The sequence below is a fragment of the Octopus bimaculoides genome, chromosome 23 (assembly GCF_046866305.1).
Source record: "Octopus bimaculoides isolate indiv1 chromosome 23, ASM4686630v1, whole genome shotgun sequence".
NCBI classification, from domain to species: domain Eukaryota; kingdom Metazoa; phylum Mollusca; class Cephalopoda; order Octopoda; family Octopodidae; genus Octopus; species Octopus bimaculoides.
The window spans coordinates 5205243-5229993 of record NC_142950.1 but is presented as its reverse complement, the minus strand read 5'-3'; positions in this window follow the sequence as shown (position 1 = coordinate 5229993).

The following is a 24751-nucleotide window of genomic DNA, read 5'->3' as shown; positions in this document are numbered from 1 at the left end:
AGTTCGCAGCGCCACCCTGTCCAGCCTCTGATGTCGAAGAGGAGATAACTACTCCAAAATGCACGCATCCAATAGACCTCGGCGGAATTTGAATTCAGAACGTAAAACACCGGGAGAAATACCTCGAATCATTTTGTTCGACGCGCTAACGAATCTGTCAGCTCGCAGCTTGTTGGTTTTAAATCTTGGTACAAGATCAGTAATTATAAGAGAAGGGCGATAGTCAATTACATCGATCTCATTACTTGGCTGGTCCTTTATTTTATCGGCCCTGGAAGAATAAAAGGTAAAGTTGATCTTGGCGGAGTTTGAACTCAGAACGTTAAGCGTCGTAGCTAAATATCGCAAGACATTTTGTTCGAGGTCACATCCTTACTATAACAGCACCACAACATGACATCCTCAGTGCACCACCACCACCACCACCATCACTAATACTTCTATTACTGCTAATACCACAATCGCTACTACTACCACCACCACCACTATCATCACCACCATCACTACTATCGCAATAGTGCATCTCCACTAACTGCGCTACTACTATCGTCATCACCCGTCACCATCACCACAACAGCACTAACACATCACAACTATCAAAAAAAAAAAAAGACCACCACCACCACCACTATTATCATCATCACTATCACCACCACCACCACCACCACCACCAACACTACATTACAATAATGGTTAGCAATCTGTCTATCAGCCTGTCTGTCTGTCTTTCTGTCTGTCTGTCTGTCTATCTGTCTGTCTGTCTGTCTGTCTGTCTGTCTGTCTGTCTGTCTCTCTCTCTCTCTTTCTCTCTGTCTCTGTCTGTCTGTCTCTCTTTCTCTCTCTCTGTGTCTCTCTCTCTTCCTGTCTTTCGCTCTCACATTTTGAATCTCTCTAATGCCATGTGAGTCCTCCAATCTATTTATTAATTCTCATTCCATTCAATCTGTTCTTCCCAATCTCTCTCTCTCTCTCTCTCTCTTTCTCTCTCATTTGTATATCTTTCTTTCTCTCAACACATACACACACATACACACACACACGCACACTAGCATGTATTTGTATAGGCATATATACACGTTCATATATAAATATGTACGTATATATATATATATAATGTACGTATATATATATGATTATATATATGGATTATATATATATATATATATATATATATATATATATATATCACACATATATCTGTGTGTGTATATATATATATAAGTATGTATATATACATATATAGCTACACACTTATACATACATTCACACGGGCTTATGCATGCATACATATATATATATATATATATATATATATATATGCATACACCTACACACACATATGCACACACACGTACGCACGCACACACACACACACACACACACACACACACACACACACACACTCACACATATATACATATGACTAGATGCGAAACTTCTGAGTATTACAAATATTTTTTTATCGATTTATATATATTTCATTTCACCAAACTATAAAATATTTTTTATGTATTCTCAATATCTATTTCTACGTCACACAGACACGTGCGCGTGCACACACACGCACACATACACACCACACACACACACACCCACAACGTACATACATACTCACAAACATACATGCACACATAGTTGCATGCATGCATGTATGTGTTTGTTCGTGCGTGTATGGTATGTATGTTTAATCATATATATATATATATGTATATAATGCTTTTCATTCCGTTATATAAATGTGTGTGTGTGCGTGTGTGTTCAGCTATCCATGAAACATATTCTCTTGATTTCTCTAAGACTTTCCCGAGAGTTCTTCATCAAATCGCTTTAGAATATAGAAAGGTATATGAAGGAAACCGGAAGTGAATTGTTTCTCAATCTGGAGTCATTGCTTTGCTTGGAATTATGGGAGAAGAACAAAATAATTACTTTAGAAAGAAGAAGAAATTCAAATGGAATGAAATGAAAATAAAAAAAATAAATTGAAAGAAAAAAAAACCAATATGAATCAAGAATATTTGAACGAGAGTGTTTGTGTATGTGCGTAATGGTAGATAGATAGATATATAGATATAGAACGAGAGAAACAGAGAGAAAGTGAAAGAAAGAGGGAGAGAGAGCGAGAGGTAGATGGTATTTGGGTGTCGATAAGGCTTGAGTTGATACTCGAAGAATCTTGAAGAATTCAGGAAAACAAAAAGAACCTAGATTCAGTGAATGATCTACAAACACTCAAGCAAACTGAGTCATCAACTTGTTCCATTTGCCAAAAGGATTGCAAGGCACCAGCAGATGTTAAGAGACACATTCATGTCCATAGACCATATATATATATATATATATATATATATATATATATATATATATATATATATATATATATATATATATATATATATATATATATATATATATATATATATATATATATGTATATATATATATATGTATATATATATATATATATATATATATATATATATGCATATATGGGTACAGGATGTCGCCAACAGTAACCGATATGAAATACAAAAAGAAATGAGTTCAATACGCAAAGAACGAGAGAAACAAATGGAAAACAGGACAAGTAACGACCCTTCATCAGCTGTCGCATGTCTATCTACTCCATGGGCGTGTAAAACATCCAATTCACTGGTACGTTAGTTGAATACCACATAAATAGGGGTATAATGCGAATTACAAATGATAAATTAAATAAAGTGATACAATTAACAATCCAATAATTTATTTATACTATGATATATAATATGCTTTGAATATAACATAATTTAACATGAAAAAGTCGTTAGAAGACCAAAAAAGCCAAGAATTTGTTTCGACTTATTTTTTGATATATATATTTTTTTATATATAAACAATTCAGTTCACTTAAATAAGTCTCATCAGCGCTAAGGTTTTTATTTACTGAGTTCTCCCTTCCATAATATATGAATAATAATCCTTATTTAAGTAACTTCAAATCTGGTTACTTCTAAAAATTTAGTAATATAAACAAAAACAAAGATTGAGTACCAATCCTCGATATATATATATATATATATATATATATGTATATGTGTGTGTGTGTGTGTGTGTGTGTGTGTGTGTGTGTGTGTATATATATATATATATATAAATATATATATATATACATACATACATGCGTACACACACATACATATATAAGGCATTCATTTTCACACCCTAATCATGATGCCAATCTACATCCATGATATTGATGATGATGATGATGATGATGATGATGATGATGATATGGCAATTATGAAAGAAAACAAAAAAAAAGAGGAAGAAATTAAACATGCTGTCGCTCCTAATGTTCATGGCGATGATAACAATGATGTTGATGATGTTGATGACGATGATGACGACGACGACGACGACGATGATGATGATAACGACGATGATGACGATGAGGATGTGAACAAGATAAAGAGAACGAAGAAAGAAAGGAATAAAGAAAAAAACGGAAAAAGAGAAGTGGAGGCGACGAAGAGGAAGAAATCCACGAATAGAAAAAAAAATAATAATTATAATAAAACAGTTAAAAAGGGGAAATTTGAATTCCATATTACTGGTTTGATTCCATTACCGGAAAATATGACAAAATAAATAATAATAATAATAATAAATAATAATAATAATATTAATAATAACAACAATAATAATAATAAATAATAAATAATAATAATAATAATAATAATAATAATAATAATAATAATAATAATAATAATAATGATAATAAATAATAATAATAATAATAATAATAAATATATGCAAAAATAAATATATATGTGTGTAAAAATTCGAGGGAAAATTCAAATAAAAAAAACGAAATTCCGGTTGACAGGAGTAAAATCTATTAGTGATTCCTTGTCAATTATGATTGAGAAGCAAAAGGAGTAGTGGTAGCAGGAGGAGGAGGAAAAAGGGAAGGAATATCATTTTGGGTGGCGTGTGACGTGTTTCTGATAACTGTCATCTCATTCAGATACTTGGAAATAACACATCAAACGTGTCAACAGGCTTCGAGATAATATGGCTTACATTTCGTAGCAGTGGCCATGATGGAAGAATGGAAAGGCTTTTTTGATTTTTTTCATTCTTCTTTGAATTTCCGTCCGCCTCTCGCCGAAATTCGAATACACACACACACACACACACACACACACACACACATGTATACATACATACATACATACATACATAGATACACGTACATACATATATGTATGTGTACATACAAATGTATACATACATATATACTCATACATATAGATGTATGTATATATATATATATATACACATATATACGACGAGCTGCTTTCAGTTTCCGTCTACCATATCCACTCACAAGGCTTTGGTCAGCCCGAGGCTATAGTGGAAGACACTTGTCCAAGGTGCCACGCAGTGGGACTGAACCCGGAACGATGTGGTTGGTAAGCAAGCTACTTACCACACAGCCACACCTGCGCCTATATATATATATATATATATATATATATATATATATATATATATATATATATATATATATATATATATATACACACACACACACACACACACATATATATATATATACACATATATATATATATATATATATATATATATATTGCAGGTATAATTATTTTTGTGATTGTCTGTCCACCCCCGACGTCTACGCGTGTCGTCACCCTGTCGTAAATGGACAAAGACCCAGAGACATTTGGTGTACGTTGCTGCCGGAGCGATGTGCTGACTTGACCCACTTAGAACTAGTAAAGCGGGTACATTTAACCGGGTAGGTAGGTGGATGAAACAATGGCGAAGAGAACAGACTTCACACTACTGTCACGACATCAATAAAAAAAAAAACATCGTAAGTTCTGTCTGGCTGCTTTTGCGTGTGTGTGTGTGTGTGTGTGTGTGTGTGTGTTTGTGTTTGTGTGTATGTATGTGTGTGTGTGTGTGCATGTGTGTGTACGTGTGTGTATTTTATATGCATGTGTGTCTATATATGCATGTATATATGTTATCGGAAGTATGTATATATATATATATATATATATATATATATATATATCCTCATATATTCATATATATGCATGTATATGTATGTTATGTATGTCGACATGTATTACACACGCACAACCACGCATACACTCACATACTCAGTACACACACACAGATACACAGACACACACACACACATGTACACACATAGATACACGCGCATATATGCATACACATACACCCCACGCCATGAACGCATACTTATATAATGATGCATTAAACCTTTTGTTTATAAAGAAAGGTTTTCGCTGTAAAATCTTTGTTGAAGCTGCCAGCGTTTTCTTTTTTTTTGTCGATCTTTCATAGATCTTTTGACACTAAGACGTGCAGACAGATGTTTGTAAGTGTCATGAGAGAATAGGACGAGCTGCTGTCACCAGTTGCTAAGGAAACAGTCTTACGATCTAATCTCATGAGAAACAATGTACTATGGCGACAGCTGCACAAATGGTAGTCGTGTCTGAGTAGTAACTTATAAACTGTGAAAATCACCAATGGTTAATGGTATAGATATGGTCTTGTGGTTATTTCTGCTGTCGATATGACTAACCTGCATCAGGTATTGGGACCCTGGTTTGGAAAAGCCAGGGTTTTAACGAATGTGGAAAAAAATCGATTCTTAGCTACTATTATTCCAAGGTCAGGTCACTTCTGAATGCTGTTGGTAACATGTAACCCGGTACAAACCGTTGCATGGTCGGGTCGTCGGTGACTGAACCGGTGACCCCACAAAGCTTGCTTGGTGAGCAGGGTGGTTATTGGACATCTTGTAGGATAAAAAACAAAACCCTTCAAAGGGCGTAGGAACGCATGTAGTTCAAAGGCCATCCAACGGCAAAAGAGACCGAAAGAATACGTATCAAACCTTAAGAACTGAGCGAAGTTTGTTCCACTAAGAAACCCTTTAAGGTTTGCCCCTAGGAAGGTCGTTATCCAATGATTAAAACAAGTAAAAGAGACAATATAAAAGACTAGATATAAAAGTTCAACTGATGTGATCCCAATGTAGTTTCGTAGATTCCTTCAATTAAACTCCCTTCTCAAGACTTTGGACGACTCAAGGTTATGGTCGAACACAATGAAGATGCCGTGCAGTGGAGCCGAACCTGTAACCAAATATTTGTGAAACGAACTTCTAAATAATCATCATGTTCCTCCGTCGGAACGACTAAGACCATCTAGATATCTTTGAGGACAAGTGATGACTTGGCCAGTGACTTCGTTTAAAGTGAAGTCACTAAATAAAGATAGACAGATAGATAGAGGGAGAGAGAGAGAGAGAGAGAGAGAGAGAGAAAGAGAGAGAGAGAGAGAGAGAGAGAGAGAGGTGATGGTGAAGGGACGGAAGGGGCGCAAGTCATCACTCATACTCAAGGATGTCTATTTTATCGACTCTGATGCATAGAAGGCAAATTCGACCTCAGAAACATTTGAAGTCTGAACGTAAAGCCGGATAAAATGCTGCAGAATATTTTGTCCGGCGTACTAACGATTCTGCCATCTCTCTATCATTCATGTATGTATGTATGTATGTATGTATGTGTGTTTATGTATGTATGTATGTCTTTATGTACGTACGTATGCGTGAATATATGTATGTATGTATGTATGTATGTATATACTACGTACATACGTATGTACGAATGTATGTATGTATGTGTGTCTAGAGTGCATGTGTGTATATATGTACATATATATACATGTGTGTGTGTCTGTGGTGGTTAGGTGCTATGACTGTGTGTGCATGTGGATGCATGCATGCATGTAAGTATGTATGTATGTATGTATGTATGTATGTATGTATGCGTATTGTATGTGTTTGTGTACAGGTGTGTGAATATACGCGTGTGCGAGTATGTGTGTGTGTGTGTGTGTGTGTGGTAGACCCGTGTATGTCTTTGAGTATGCATGTCTATGTGTGCATATGCCTGTGTATGTATTTCTATGTATGTGTGTGTGTCTGTCTGTGTATCACTTTTTGTGTATGTATATATATATATATATATGTATATACATCTTTGTGTGTATGCATGGGTGTGTGTCTGTGTGACCATGAATGTATATGTGTTTGTGTACATGTGTGTATTCACTTGTTTGTGCGCGCGCGAGTGTATATATTTATGTGTATATATTTAAGCGTATGTCTTTGTGCGTGTGTGTGCGTGCGTGTGTCACGAATAACTGACCAGATTCTTAAACCAGTCATTCTGGCCACTTCACATCCGGGTCACTCAGTTTCTATTACCGAGTGAAACGAGGAGTTTGGTCAGACCGGAAGTATTGCAGGAATCACATCGGAAGTAATGGCAGAAGTGTTTGTACGGAAGGAATGGATGAGGGGATTTACAGACGGGAGTGGGGATGGGTAGGGGTGGATAGGGAGTTTCAAGATGGACGGAGGGATAACTGGAGATGGCTAGATGGATGGATGGATGGATGGATACAGATAAAATAGATGGATGGATAGATAGATAAACAGACAAATAGATTGATTGATGGATGGATAGATAGATAGATAGATATGTATGTATGTATGTATGTATGTATGTATGTATGTAGGTAGGTAGGTAGGTAGATAGATAGATAGATAGATAAGTCTCTTTATTAGCCACACAGGGCCGAAAACAGAAGGGACAAAATACAATGTAGAGCTATTCTTTTCGGATAAGAAAGGAGGAAAATAAAATTCCGATCAAAAGTGATCGTGAGGAAAAAAAAAACGATCAAAAGGGATCGTGTATCACAGAAAAAATTTTAAAAGTGTAAAAGCAAGATTAGGTTTATCCGTGGAAAGAAAAGCCTACGGAAAAGACCATGGTAAGGGCAAGGCGGGAATAAACACATGGGACTGCCACATTAAGTTGACAACATACAATCACTTTGTTGCTGTATTGGTTTCAAATGTTGGCACAAGGCCAGCAATTTCAGGGGAAATGGTTAGTCGATTACATCGACCCCGGTGCACGACCGCTACTTATTTTTCGACTCCGACTGGATGAAAGGCAAAGTCGACTCCGATGACATTGGAACTCAGAACATAAACGTTGGAAGAAATGCTGTTTAAGTTGTAGAACGGCGCAGCAACGATACTACATTAGTGATTAGTGTTTTTTGCGGGGTTGTAGCAGGTTGGTGCCAAAATAGTTGTAGTGGCTTTTAAATATCAACTTTAAATCGATATCAATACATAATAAATGATTATTAATGCCAATGTAGTTAATTGATTGTAATAGCCATTAGAATCTACACTTATTCCTTGGTTGGAAAAAAAATCTATCCCGGTTGCCTAGAATTCATAAGGTCCAGGAACTATTAGTTGTTGTTACCGTTTGAACTGCTGCTCGTTTGATGAAGACCTTTGCTTGCAGGAAGTTATTGGAAGGACCGAAAAATTGGTAATTGGTCAGAGAGAAGTCTGGGGAGTCAGCAGAGTGGCGTAAAGTTTTGGCGTATAGGTGGCGAGCTGGCAGAATCGTTAGCACGCCGGGCGAAATGCTGAGCAGTATTTCGTCTGTCTTTATGTTCTGAGTTCAAATTCCGCCGAGGTCGGCTTTGCCTTTCACCTTTTCGGGGTCAATAAATTAAGTACCAGTTGTGTACTGGAGTCGATCTAATCAACTGGCCCCCTTTCCCAAAAGTCTTGGAGCTCTCAGTTCTTTCAGTTTGTGCCGCCATTTGCAAGACTCGCTCAGGTGTTGTCAGGAAGAAGAAATGGCCAGGTTCAATTAATAAATTGTAATGTCTCTCACTCTCTTTCCCTTTTCATCTCCCTCCTTCTATCTGTCTGTATGTCTCTTTCTCTCTTTCTTTTTCTCTCTCTCTTTTCACTGTAACTATATGTGTATATTTCTACGTGTGCGTATGCATGTGCACGTGTGTATATGTGCAGTTGCTTCCGAAAAAATTCTGTGGTCAAAACGAGGCGAATGTCCAGTCAGCCGCGCCAACGCCCGAACAGCTGCGCCAATCACCAACGCCTGAACAGCTGCGCCAAGTCGTCCAGTCCTGCTCTCAGCTGTTGTTATAGGATCAATTTCTCGTCACTTCACTTGTCGCAATACTATCAAGAAATTAATAGTTTTTTTTTGTTTTGGGGCCCAAATGAAGTGCAGAATAGATTTCGTGAGATGAATCTTTTAATTCTAACTTCCATTCAGCTAGTGCAGCACCCGTTTATCACTCCTTTTTGACTGTCTAGTCTAATGCAAATATATAACAACATTTAACTGTTCAACATTTAGTTCTCCTGCAACGCTTCCAATTATTTTGCGTGGGTAAGCTTTAGTAATGATCCTCCATTGGTCGTGGTAAATCTTAGAAGATGGTAACTCGCAAACTTCCTCATCTTAAAAGATATCGTCTGCTTTACTGGAAATTTCTGAAAACAAATTTTTGAAGCTGTACGTTCCTTGACAATAAAATCGTCCGAATTTGCTTTTTTCTATTTTTTAATTTGACAGCCTAAAATAAACAGGAATTAACTGTGCAAGCAAAACCATCAGTATTATTCAATAGATCGAAATCTAAAGAGATTCAAAATAGTATATTACATGAACGTTTCTTCCAAAATAAACCTCAAAGGTTAAAATAACAAAAAACAATTATTTTGCACCAATCTAATAGCTATGTCTAGACTAAGTGGAAGAGATAGCGTTGTTAGGATGATGTTGTAACAGTGTTGTGGGGTGTTGTAGATGTGTGTGGGGGGTTGGGTGAGCGGGAGAGAGTATGTGTGTGTGTTGGTAGGATGGTGTTGTGGTAGCGTTGTAGGGTGTTATGGTGTTAGAGATGTATCTGTACTGAGCGATAAAATAGTGTTGTTAGGATGGCATTGCAGTAGTGTTGTGTGGAGGGTGTTACAAAAGTGTGTGACGTAGTGGGAGACGTAGTGCTAGTAGGATGGTGTTGTAGTAGTGTTGTGAGCTGTTACAGATGTACTAGGGGTGGGGTGGTGCTGAAAACTTCTTGGCTTTAAGGGTATCGTGAAAGGCCTGGCTGGAGGCCCAAACTTTCGAGTTCTTTTACATGATTTAGAAATACTGAAGGGCCGCTGCAATAAGTGTGTGAATCTGAGAAGGGGAAGAGACGGTATTGGTAGGATGGGTACTACAGGGATGTTGTATCTGTGTCGCAGACTGAAAGGGTTAAAGTAGCGTTCAGAGGATGATGTTGAAACAGCTTGGTAAAATGTAGGAATGCCTGAACTGACTGGGAGAGACAGGGTTGTTATGGTAGTGTTTCAATTGTCCTATGGCATTTTTATGTACCTGAACTTGATTAAGTGGAGGTTTAGAATTTTTAGGATGGAATTCTTCAATTAAGTTTACATGCATAGACAAAACGAGAGCGAGATCTTTTTCCACATGGAAAAGACAGCTATGGACATAAGTTTCGGACTATTTGAACTCGTCAGAACAGTGGACTTAAACCAAATCTGCAGAAAATGAAGTTTATACATAGAAAATGTTAAGTATATTTTGGGGGTAAGATTAATTTATATAATCGAAAATTAAGAGAAATAAGGGTAAACAATTCAAAAAGCCAGTGACAATGAACCTTTAGGAACGTTTATAAGGGGAGACAACTTCAAACAATTGACATTAAATTTCTGAGTTAATTTGCATGCTTAGGGAAAGGATAAACTGATATTCAGTTGCATATTTATTATGTATAAATGTATTTAGTGAATCGATCTATAAGTTCGGATGAACTGTACTACACTGACGAGACCAGTTACACCGAAACATATATATACATGTAGTTGTTCTTTAACTGCAACAAAATAAAAGTGAGAACTACCTCAAATTACGTACTTCATGTTAGAAAAGAGCATGTTAAAGAGGGTATATTAGCCTGAAAAAAATTGATGGGTTGGTCATAGCCGAAATGCTTTTGATCGTAGTTCTGTGGAATCAGGGCAGGACTACAGTTAAATAACAACAACAATATCAACAAGATGATATATTTCTCTGCTGCTCTACCATTTCTGAATTCCACCCATCGATATATAAGCATGTAAGTATGTATTTGTGTATGAATGCGAGCATGTATGTATGTATGTATGTATGTATGTATGTATGTATGTATGTATGTATGCGTGCATGTATTTATGTATGCATACACACAGATTTTTATATATATAAGTGCGTATATATATAGATGCGGATATATATGCATATAGACCTATATATATATATATATATATATATATATATATATATATATATATATATATATATATATATATATTTACATACATATGTATATAAGTGTATGTAGGTACACACATATACATATATACGATGCTTGTATGTATGTATTTATATATACACACATTTATATATATTTGTATATGTATGTATGTATGTATGTATCTATCTATCTATCTGTCTATATATTTCTTTCGCTTTCTCTCTCTATATTTATACATATATTTATATTATTTGCGCATGTATATATATGTATATATATCATGCATATGCATTTAACATCCAACGGACTTTTGCACAATTCCTGCGAGCACACACACACACACAAACACACACACACACACACAGCAATAAAGTAAATAAATTCAGAGAATATACATCTTTTTCGCTTTTGTTGTTTGTCTTTATTTATTACTATTTTGTTGTTTTTTTTTATTTTTTCCTTTCGCATATAAATTCTTTGTGTTCTTCGTTTTTCTTGCTGCAGCAGAGGAATAATTCCACGCTCCAATAGATTTTATACTGCTTGACACAGAAGCAAAGAGAGAGAGAGAGAGAGAGAGAGAGAGAGAGAGAGGGGGGGGGAGAAAGAGAGAAGAGAAAAGACCATTTTTTGGTGGGTATTGGTCGTGGGTGGAGAGGGTTGTATTAAATGGTTCCAAACAACACGTTAATTATTGAGTTGGCGCATGGCTTTTAGAGTTTTTGATAGTTTAGGGTTATGTACGTTTTAGACGCTTCATAGAACCGAGATTCTGAAGGTAGAGGAAGGGTGTGGTGGGTAGGTGGAGTCGGGTAGGGGCGGCGGTAGGCGGGAAGAACTTTCAGAAGAAGAAATGGACGCAAAGAAAAGAAAGAAAAACAAAAAACAACAACTCAAAACCAAAAATCCAACAACAAAAAACAGCATAAAACAGCAAGAGACAAAAAAGACAACAGTTTTTTCCTCCTCCAAGATATATACATATACATATATATTACACACACACACACACACACACACACACACACACACACACACACACATATACACATATGCATATACATATATATACATATGCATATACATATATATACATATATATATATGCATGTATATATATACATTTATATATATGTTTGTGTGCGTGTACATATACATACGTACACACTTTTATATGTATTTATGTGTATGCATATATATGTATATATATATGTATACATATATATATATATATATATATATATATATATATATATATATATACATATATATATATATATATATATATATATATATTTATACAAGTATATACACATACGCGCATACACAGATACATACATAGATACATACATACATACATACATACATACATATACATACATACATATATACATACATGTATGCATACATACATACATACATATATACATACATACATACATACATACATACATACATGCATGCATGCATATGTATGTATGTAGGCAGAATAATTTGAGGGTTTGTATATGTGCTGTCGTTGGCGTTTGAATAGCGTCATAATTGGAAACACTTGAGTTTAATGTCACGAAGGAGGTGTCTCTCTCTCGTCTTTCCAGCAGCTGCAAACCATCATCTTCTGAGGTATCACCACTGTAAAATAATGCTATGAATAATAAATAGCAAAAGTCACCTACCTAATCAACGAATACATCCACATAGCTCACAAATCTTTGGTCAGAAATTTTCAAGGCTTTCTCTCTCTATTCTCTCTCTCTCTCTCTCTCTCTCTCTTTCTCTCTCTCTCTTTCTCTCTCTCTCTTCCTCTCTCTCTCTTTCTCTTTAAGCGAAATCATCCAGCCGCGCACCCAGGCAGCCGACAAGCCAAAATGAAGCCAAGTCAAGCCAAGACTACAAGACAGACATCACCAACATCTCACAAATTCACAAATTATATGCACACTTTTAACGATTGTCCGATCGCGTTTTATTATTTATATTTGTTATTTTGTTTTGTTACGCTAACACCCGTTTCATAAATTTATTTATATATTTTTATTTTTCTCCCGTAGCTTCATGCTTTTAAATGTTACGCCATCTTGTCTCCTGTGTCTTTTTTTTTATATGACTGTCACCATTATTATTATTATTATTATTATTATTATTATTATTATTATTATTATTATTATTGTTGTTATTATTATTAATGTCTAGAATGTTTTTCTTCTTGTCATTTAACAATTTAACAGCAGAAATTGAATATGTAAAACAAGTCCTTACCTTCTCGGAGGCTGATGTTAATTCGTGTTGTTGTTAAAGCTTGTTGAAAACTGTTAAAAAAAACACCCACACACCTACAAACACACACACAAAAAAAAAAAATACAAGAAGAAAATGCTACTCCAACATCTTTCTACATCAGTGCTTCGCCACATTCAATGCCTACTCCACGCCCAGTTGAAGCTGCTTTTACACCTGTCTACCTTTATAGGACAATAAACTTTTCATTAACATACAACATGCGGATACAGAAGGTCCTGGTTCAATCTTAACGTCTTTTTGTTTTTCTTAGATATAAGCACAATGTATATGAGGATTGGACATAATGAAACAACTATAGCCCAGGGAGGGGAGGGAGGGCTAAAAAAAAACCTCCTCCAACCCAGAATGCTAGCGCTAGAAAAGGGCGGATTGCAATAATGAAATCCACGCTTCAAGAACCCTTTTAACAGCAATTCAGACCATTCTCAAGAATATTAAATGAAAATACTTATAAATACTTAAAAATATACTCCAAACCAAGTTACATTCGATTTCACCTTTGACCTCAGCTTCTTGACTTTTATGGCTGTAAGGCCCTTTTAGGAGCATGACTGTGAGCCCTTAAAAAAACTTAACCCCTACTTGAACACACGCTATACAAGCATAAAATGTTTCACAAAGACGTAGGGTATTAAAGGCTTATAAGGGTTGCATGTTAGAAATAGTAGCTAAATTTCCCTCAAACCACACACTAATGTTTTCAAAAGATACATTCACCTAATCTATGCAATATGGTTGATGCCGGATCTTGCAGAATCGTTATCATGCCAGATAAAATGCTTAGCGGTATTTCGTCCGTCTTTATGTCCTAAGTTCAAATTTCGCCGAGGTCGACTTTGCCTTTCATCCTTTCGGGGTCGATAAAATAAGTACCAGTTGAGGACTTGGGTCAATGTAATTGACTTGTCCCCCCCCCACCCCGAACTTGCTGGCGTTGTGCCAAAATTTGAAACCGGTTGTCTAAAAAGGAGTCGTTACATGTTAGAAATAGCTACCAAAGCTCTTTCAAATGGCACTTAAAAGCTTCCATGGCCAGGCCAGTCACCAGATATGAACCCTATTGAACACCTCTGACGCCTAACGGACAAGATAATTCATAAGAAGACCAAGAAAGCATCCTCAAAGCCAGAACTTTTGAGATTATTGCGTGAAACTTGGCAAGAACTTCCTCAAGAGAATATTCGTCGTCTAACCAGTGGCGTATTGAATAGGGTCCTTGCATTGAAAGATGTAAAGGGTTTCTCTACTAAATATTAGATATTCACATTATAATAATTAATAAATAACTTAGATGCATAATTTTAGATTTAAATAAATCTTAACGATTATAAGGGTGTTTATTTACTTCAGTCATATCTGTGTGTGTGTGTGTGTGTGTGTGTGTGTGTGTGTATGTGTGTGTGTGTGTGTATATATATATATATATATATATATATATATTCGCGTGTGTGTGCATGTTTATAGTGAATGTGTGTATAGGTATGGATATATGATATATACTACATTAAAATATGTACATACATAGACATACTCATACACACGCCCGCACACACACACACACACACACACACACACACACACACATACACACTCACACATATGCATACACGGACCGAATACGTAGCGTCGAAATTGCACACTAAGTGAAAATATTTCGACAGAATTGTTGTTAACCTTGAAAACGTGAACGACAGGTCAGCCAGGGATTGTTTGGCTTCAGTTGACCATTGACTGGCTTTAAAGCTTTCACCTACTTGACTGAAGGTTCAATGCTGTGTTGAAGTAGGGAGCAGAGGCGGGGAGCTGGGCCTGCAACAATGTATATTGACCAGAATTTGAAGGGGGAGGGCGGGGCCTGGGAGTAATGCTGCCAACTGAGAATTTTACGTATGTGTATGTATGTATGCATAGTGCGCTGTATGGTGAATGTGTGGTGTGTGTCCATGTGTGTGTGTGTGTGTGTGTGTGTGTGTTTGTTGGGAGTATATGTACTGTCAATAAGGACAGATATTGAAATAAAGTGAGATATTGAGAGATAATTGTATCAAAAGCGATATATGTGTATGTGTATGTGTGTGTGTGCGTGTATATATACATATATTTGTATATATATGCATGTATACATGTATGTATATTCGCAGAGAAAGAGAGAGGGGAGAGAGGGTGAAAGAGAGATAGTTTGTGGGAAGTGGAAGAAAGAGATAGAGAGAAGGAAGAAAACATAATGAGAGAGAGATTGGAAAAGGACAAAGCACCAAAAGTGGAAAGAGATAGAGAGAGGGGGGAGAAAGTGAGCAAGAGAGAGACAGAGAAAGAGAGAGAGGGGGAGTGAGAGAAAGAAAGAAAGAAAGAGAAAGAGAAGGGGAATAGAGAGAGGCAACAGTAGATATATAGATTGAGAATTACTGGGGACAAATATGTGAGACGATATGTGAGGGATAATTTTGATAAGTATATCTGTTAAAATGAGGTGTCAGGATTATTTTCATTTTTTCATAATTTAGACGACGATTTATTCACTGCACCCTGTGTATGTATGTATGTATGTATGTATGTATGTATGTATGTATGTATGTACATTCGCCATGATAGATCGCTAGCCACTACACATTCTTTATTTTCTCTCCTTGTTTCTTTCTGTTCTGTGGAAGAGCGTAGGCTCGAAACGTTAAAGACTTTTTCACTTCCCGAGCGTTAAAGTAATACATCTGTTTGTTGTCTACACCACTTGTCTTCGTCTTTTGTTTTTTTATGAATTCTCTCTATATACACTTAAATACATACATACATACATACATACATACATACATAATACATATATATATATATATATATATATATATATATATATATATCTACGAGGGGTGTATGAAAAGTTTTGAGCCTTGAAGTCTTATACCATGTTTTGTTTTCTTGCAGCTCACGACTTTTCTTACAACCCTCGTATTTATGTGTATATATATATCCATATAAGGATGTATACACACATACATACGCGCGCACACACACACACACACACACACACACACACACACACACATCAGAATGAGAGTAGTTGTGTGTGTGTGCATGCTTGTATGAATATCTGCGTGGAGATAAGTGTGTGTGTATAATTGTGTCTATATTTAAATCTGCGTATTCTTTTGCGTTTATTTCCATGTGTGTGTATGTACAGACATGTATGCTTGTGCGCATATCTGTAGATGTGTGAACTGTGCATCGATATGTGTAAACATGTCGTACACATATAGATGTGCGTGGATATGTGTATGTATATGTACTCGGCGTTTTCCTGCACGTTGATAACTTTCATTTTGTCCTTCCGTACACGTGGCCTTGTTTCTTGCCGCGTATGCACATGAGCAAATGTGCATGTCTATGTGCATATGTCTACGAATACAAGTGCATGCACAAGTGAGATTGGGATGCGTACATCTGTGCATGTTTCTGTGCACTGCTATGTACAGATGCATGTATATATGCATGTATGCATGCATGAATGTATGTATGTATATGTATATATATGTATATGTAAATATATGTATATGTATGTTTTATGTATGTATATATATATATATATATATATATATATATGTATATGTATGTATGTGTGTGTGTGTATTAGGCAGTGTTTATATGTTTTAGCGTAAATATATGTGTGTGTATATGTATAATTGGAAGTGATTGCGTTACGTGTTGAGTTATTTAAACATCTGTCCACCTATCTATCTATCTATCTATCTATCTACCTCTCAGTCTACACACACACACACACACACACACACACACACACACACACATATACACACACAAATGTATATGTATATACATACATACATACATACATACATATTTACACCCGTTTTTGATGTGTTCGTAACATAAATATATGTGTGTTTGAATGTTGTGTGTGCATGTATGCGCCTGCATGTGTGTGTGCGTGCAAATACACGCGTTCATCGTCTATATGTGTATGTCACCATGCATTTATATGCATATGTACATGTACACATACTTGTTTATGCATGTGTGTATGTTCATTTGTGTCTATTACACGTGAATATCTGTATAACAGTAAACTTGTATGTTTGTCGATGTATACAGGCGTGTGTCAGTATATGCATATGTAAGTATGTATATGTGTGTGTGTGTATACGTATGTATATATATACATGTGTGCATGTATGTATGTGCTGCCTTGTATGTATATATGTGTGTTTGTGTGCGCGCGTGTGCGTGTTTGTCTGTGTAACGCGTTTAATTGAATAATGGTGTGCGCTGTGATCGCGCTATCTCTTCAGAACGAGGCTTTTAACACTCGCTACTTTAGCTCCCTCTACCGTCTACAGATTTACCGCCCCTCCATGATTTGATTCAATCTAATAATAATAAGATGGTCGCGTGATCGGCTCTGTCACCCCCACCCCCATCCAATTCCCCACTCCGTCCGCACCTCTACCACTCATAACCACCTTTAGCTCACCACCAATAGAAAAACCACCGCCACCACCACCGCCACTATCAGGTCGGGCGCCACCACCGCCTCCTCATCCACCATCGTTCTAACACCACTACCGCTGCCACCATCTCCACCACCACCACCACCACCACCACCACCATCATTACTGCTACCACCACCACAACTCTCGCCACCGCTGCCACCATCTTTCATCACTACAGTCATCGTCATCACCACCATCACCACTACCACCACCACAAACGCCAACACCAACAGCTTCCCCGATTCCCCCACATTTACCACCACCACCACCACCACCACCACTGCCACCTCCATTACCACCACCTTCACCACCAATGCTCTCACCATCCAACCACCACCACCACCGCCGGCAACATCGCCATCGCCGCTACCACCATCAACACCACAGCCACTTAGACTGCAGCCATGCTGGAGCACCACCTTATTCTTTTATAATTTTTTAAAGCAAGGCATTGGTCAGCCTAAGGCTATAGTAGAAGACACTTGCCCAAGCTGCTACGCAGCGGGACTGAACCCGGGACTATGTGGTTGGGAAAAAAGCTTCTTACCAAACACCCACGCCGCGCTTGCGCCTTTATATATATATATATATATATATATATATATATATATATATATATATATATATATATATATATATATACACTCATGCAGAAATATGCGTATATTTGGTGGGATGGCAGAATCGATTTGGCATTGATGACCAGATGATAATCACTGTCCATTGAGCATTAACTTAATTAACACAATTCATCAATTAAATAGCAGATTGCTATGTTAGATATAAATATGGAAGCAAATATTTAAACAGGAGACTCGAATATTTCAGTGATATCCAGGGTAAAATCAGTACCAGAAGTAAAACGGTCTTGATTGCAATCTGGAGGGCACACACAGTCGTATAGTTTACAATCTTGCTTCTCAACTACTACACCGCTATTTCTGCTCACATGTTTTGTGATTCATCTTAGGCAAGTATCTTTGAACAACCATATCGTACAGTTAATCAATGTGTTTTTGAATCCAACTGCGTTAATGGAAACTAGTTGAAAGCAAATCAGATTGACTGTGTATTGTACTGGGTAGTAAATGCCTTAATCCATCTCCGGGTTTAACATAATCCGTATTTAACGAATTCCATACTGTCGTATGCATTTGATGAGATATTTGCCGAGAGGTTTAATCTTTCTCTGTCTTGAGTCGGATTTCTTTCTCTACAGTCTGGGGTAGATCTTCGAGACAAAAGTTCCTTCTTAGATTAAACCACAAAGCACTGGAACCAAGAGTTCTTGGTGTTGCTCTTACTTATTCTTTGGTAAAAGATATATAGTCTTGCATCGTATTGGCTTGAGTATATCTCTGGCTTTATTATCCAATGTGCTCTTTCGTATATAATATGCAGCATATCAATGAGAGAGATTTGGCTTCTCTTTCTAGCAGATGGATGATCGCGAAGTGGCTTCCAGCTAAGCAAATCTCAAAGGCTAGGAACATTGTTCTTGTAGAAAGTGCTGGTAAATGGCCAGGCTCTTCGTCAGTTATAACCATGAGCGTTTCAGTCGATACGATCACCGGAACAGCCTGCTCGTGAAATTAACATGCATGTGGCTGAGCACTCCACAGACACGCGTACGCCTAACGCAGGTTTCAGAGAGATTCAGCGTGACACAGAATGGGACAAGGCTGGCCCCTTTGAATTAGAAGTGCAATTCATAAGACTTGAAGGTAACACGAGGCTATATTAGAGATCTTTGCCACGCTGGAGATTGAACTCGAGACTTCATTTTTGCGATGAGAACTTTTTAACCACCGAGCCACGCTTGCGTCCTTACATATATACTTAACATATGTGTGTGTATATATATATATATATATATACGCATATAAGTGTGCGTATATGTGTGCGTGTATATGTACGTGTATATATATATATATATATATATATATATATATATACATACGGGTGTGGGTGTGTTTATATATGTATAATTGTATATGTTTCAGTGTATAATTGCGTCTGTATGTATGTGCCAGTACTTATACACATACACAAACTATACATATGTATATATATATACGTATGTTTATATATATATATATATATATATATATATATATATATATGTATGTTTATATATGTATGTATATGTATACGTATATATATATATATATATATATATATATATATATATATATATATATATATATATATATATATATATGTATATGTATATATACATATATATATATGTGTGTGTGCGTATATCTATCTATCTATCTATCTATCTATCTATCTATCTATCTATCTATATATATATATATATATATATATATATATATATATATATATATATATATATATATATATATATATATATATATATACATATATATATATATAAGCATTAAAGAAGCCATTGAAAGAAACAGCCGCCATGTTTGTTTCTATGTCTCTACGCTATTTGTAACGCTATCTAGCTTGAAGTGTTAATGATACAAACATTATCACTACGAAATCAATAAATAACTACCTAATAACGCATCAATGCAATAGGTTATTTCCTAGAACAAAAGGAAAGCCCCTTCTCTTCATCTCCTTGTTGCTGTTGTCGGTGTTGTCGTTGTTGTTGTGGTTGTTCCTCGTCTCTGCTCTTAACAATGGTCTTTTGTTTCGGACTAATATATCGCTATTTGCCTTCATGTGCGGGATTTGAGTTGTTGATTTTTGTTGAAATTGCTCTTCTTATCTCTCTTTGTTTTTTTCTCTCCCTGTCGATTTATCTATGCTTCTCTTTATCTATCTATCTATCTATCTATCTATCTATCTATCTATCTATCTATCTATCTATCTATCTATCTTATCTATTTATCAAAACGCACACATGTATATTTAACTGTCTCTCTCTCTCTCTCTCTCTCTCTCTCTCTCTCTCTCTCTCTCTCTCTATATATATATATATATATATATATATATATATATATATATATATATTTACCTCTTCGTTTGTGCCAGTCGATCTACTTTTCTATCTGTCTGTCTGTCTGTCTGTCTGTCTGTCTTTCATATACGTACTGCAATCTGTCTATCTCTTGACACTTTTCCTCCGCTCTCCTTTCCGCTCACTCTCTCTCTCTCCCTAGCTCTCTATCTACCTCTCTCTCCCACCTCCTCTCTAACACCTCGTCTCTAACAGCCTCACATCTCTCTCTTTCTCTCTCTCTCTCTCTGCCCGTGCGTTCAGAGAGCACAAAACAATACCGCCATTTAAATTGCTGTTTGCTTAGAGACGTAAAAACACTGATAAGAAGAAACAATTAAATCAGAAATGGTGAACAAACAACAACAACAACAACAACAACAACAACAACAACAGCAACAACTACAACAACAACAACAACAGCAATAAATTTGGACTAGAACAAACAGCGACAATGACAAAAACAACAAGAGCAAAGTAGTAAAACAACAATTAGAACTAATAACGAAAGAGAGAGAGAGAGAGAGAAAACGACAGCAAGAATGAAGTAGAACGACCACAACAACGATCGAAAGAACAACAACGACAATCACATTAACCACAACAACAATAACCACCACCACCACCACAAACGCCACCACCACTACCACAACTGCAAACTCCACCACCAACAACAACAACAGCAACTATTGTGACTATAATAATGACGAGCATCATTACCAACAGTTATAATTGATTCAATATCGCCAACACTGTCACCCCCACGGCACCACTACCACCTCCTTCACCTTCACCGCCACCGCTGGTGTCACCCCCACTACCCCCACCACCAACATCACTACCACTACCAACAAATACCACCACCACTGCCGCCGCTACAGCTACCGTCACTGCCACCGCTACCGTCACTACCGCCACCACCACTACCACTACCATCACCACCACCCTCACCACCACCCTCACCACCACCATCACCACCACCCTCACCACCACCACCACCACCACCACCACCACCACTACTACTACCACTACCAACACCGCCGCCACCACCACCATCTTTGCAGCAACAGCAGCAGCAACAACAACAACAGCAACAACAACAATGACCATAACAGCAACCTTAACCTCTTTCATCACAAATACCACTATCACAGCCATTCTCAGGCCACTACAGCGTTATCTACCACTAGCACCACACGGGCCACTACTGCGACAACCACCACCAGCACTAACACCGCCACTTCGACCACTAGTGTGGTCAATTTATAGATCTCGGAGAGATGAAAAGGTAAGTTGACTTCGGTGGGATTTGAACTCAGAAACTCAAATGCTGTACTGCATCTTCATTTTAGGATGAAGAAGAAAAATTTAATTACAGGTTAAAATTATAGTCGGCGAAAATACGAAAGGAAATAAGAGAAAAAAAATCGCTGTAAAAGAAAACTCGATATAAAACAGCGAAAATGAGGAGAAGAATTTCTTGTAAACAACAACGAACTCTTTTTTCAGGGAAATTACTAAAAGAAAAAATGAAGAGAACGAGAATGACCTAAGGTCTACCGTCCTTCGAAAATCAAACAAACAGTTACTAGACAAAGTTATGCTTTTGTGGTGCCAAGGTCTTTCCTCAGAAGTTAGAATATAAAAAAGATGCAAAAGATATATTACTAGTAAAACTAAATTTAAGATATTATCAAACATAAAGGTGAATGCTCTTAAGATTAGCATTTTTCAACACTAAATATCTTTAAAATGCTTACTGGTGCATTCGGTTGCACTGGAGCATAACTTGGGAAATGGTTAAGTGAACAGATTCGTGGAGCGCCTTAACACAGCATTGTCAGAACATCTTTCTTGTCTTGCCTTTTTAATCCATACCGTGCTTTAACTATTGTGTTTTATTGTACATTTTTCATTATTTCTACGCAAATATGTGCGTATACATGTATACGTGCATATATGTATGTGCCTATGTATACATGTGTATATACGTATGTATGTGTATATGTGTGTGTCTACATATATATGTATATGTAGTTGTATGCATTTGTGCGTGTCTATGTGTATGTGTACTTTTGATATTCTTAATACGACCTTGCAAACATTGTATGACGTCGCTTAACCTTTTCGTAATTTGTAAACGTGTTTTTTTCACACTTCACGTTATCCTTTCTTTCTTTGTAACTGGTCACGTGATAGTCCATTAATGACAGTGCAGTCGTGTGACAGTGTAGTCATGTGATGACCATGTCATGTGACAGTCATACGACAGTACAGTCTTATGACAGTGCAGTCATTTGACAGTGAAATAAGGTGACAGTACAATTACATGACACTACAGTCATATGACAATTCATATCACTGTCTTGTGACAATATACTCACGTGACAATCAATCAGGTGACAATCTAGTCAGGTGACAGTCAGTCAGGTGATGATCCAGTCATCTATTAGCATTTCAAAGTTGTTGTTTCCCTTTAATACACTCCTTTATCACGTTACGGGGCATTTGTTCAACTCACCCACATACACCAGCAGATATATCTATATATGCATATGTATGTGTGTTGAGTATGTGTGTGTGTGGGTGGGTGGGTGGGGGTCGTTGAACAAATACTGAATGACATGATGAAAGAATGAATTAAGTGGAAACATCATCCATATACATACACTCACAAATACAGATAGATAGACTGGTTGATAGACACGGAGATAGATTGACGAACGGATAGACGACTAGATGGATAAGATAGATAGATAGATAGATAGATAGATAGATAGATAGATAGATAGATAAATAGATAGATAGATAGATAGACAGAGAAGTAGTTATGTAGGCGTAACTTAACAAATAAAAAAAATTATCTGTTGAAGAAAATAGCTCCATTATGGAAAAAAATGAATGAAAAGTAAAGGCAGGAAAATCCTTGCGATATCATTGAAAGAAATACGGTGTGTGTGTGTGTGTGTATATAGGTATATATGTGTGAGGTACAGAGAGAGAGAGAGAGAGAGAGAGAGAGAGAGAGAGAGAGAGAGAGAGGGGGGGGGGGAGAGAGAGATAGAAAGAGAGAGAGAGAGAGAGAGAGGAGGAGAGCAAGAATGAGAGAGGGGAAAGTGAGAGAGAGAGAAAGAGAGTGAGAGAGAGCGAAAGAGAGTGAAATGGAGGACTGATTAAAAAAGACAGAGTATCCAATATCAGATTATAAAGAAACAGAAAGCAAATCAAGGCACACACACACACACACACACACACACACACACACACACACACACACACACACACACACACACACACACACACACACACACACACACATATATATATATATATATATATATATATTATTATTATTATTAAATTATTATTATTATATTATTGAGAACAATTTAGGTCTTTTTAGACACAAGATGTGATCTATTTCTAGCACATTAAATGTCCACGTTAGTGGTCAACGTCATAAAAAAAAAAAAAATATATATATATAGATAGATAGATAGATATTTAGACCGATAGATAGACAGATGGATAGATGGATAGTTATATAGATAGATAGATGATAGATAGATAGATGATAGATGGATAGATGGAAAGAAAGAATAAATAAATAAATAATGATAGATAGATAGAGATAGAGAAAGAGAGAATGTTGATAGAGAGGGAAAGAAAGAAGCATGAAAGGGAGAATGAGTAAGGAACAGCA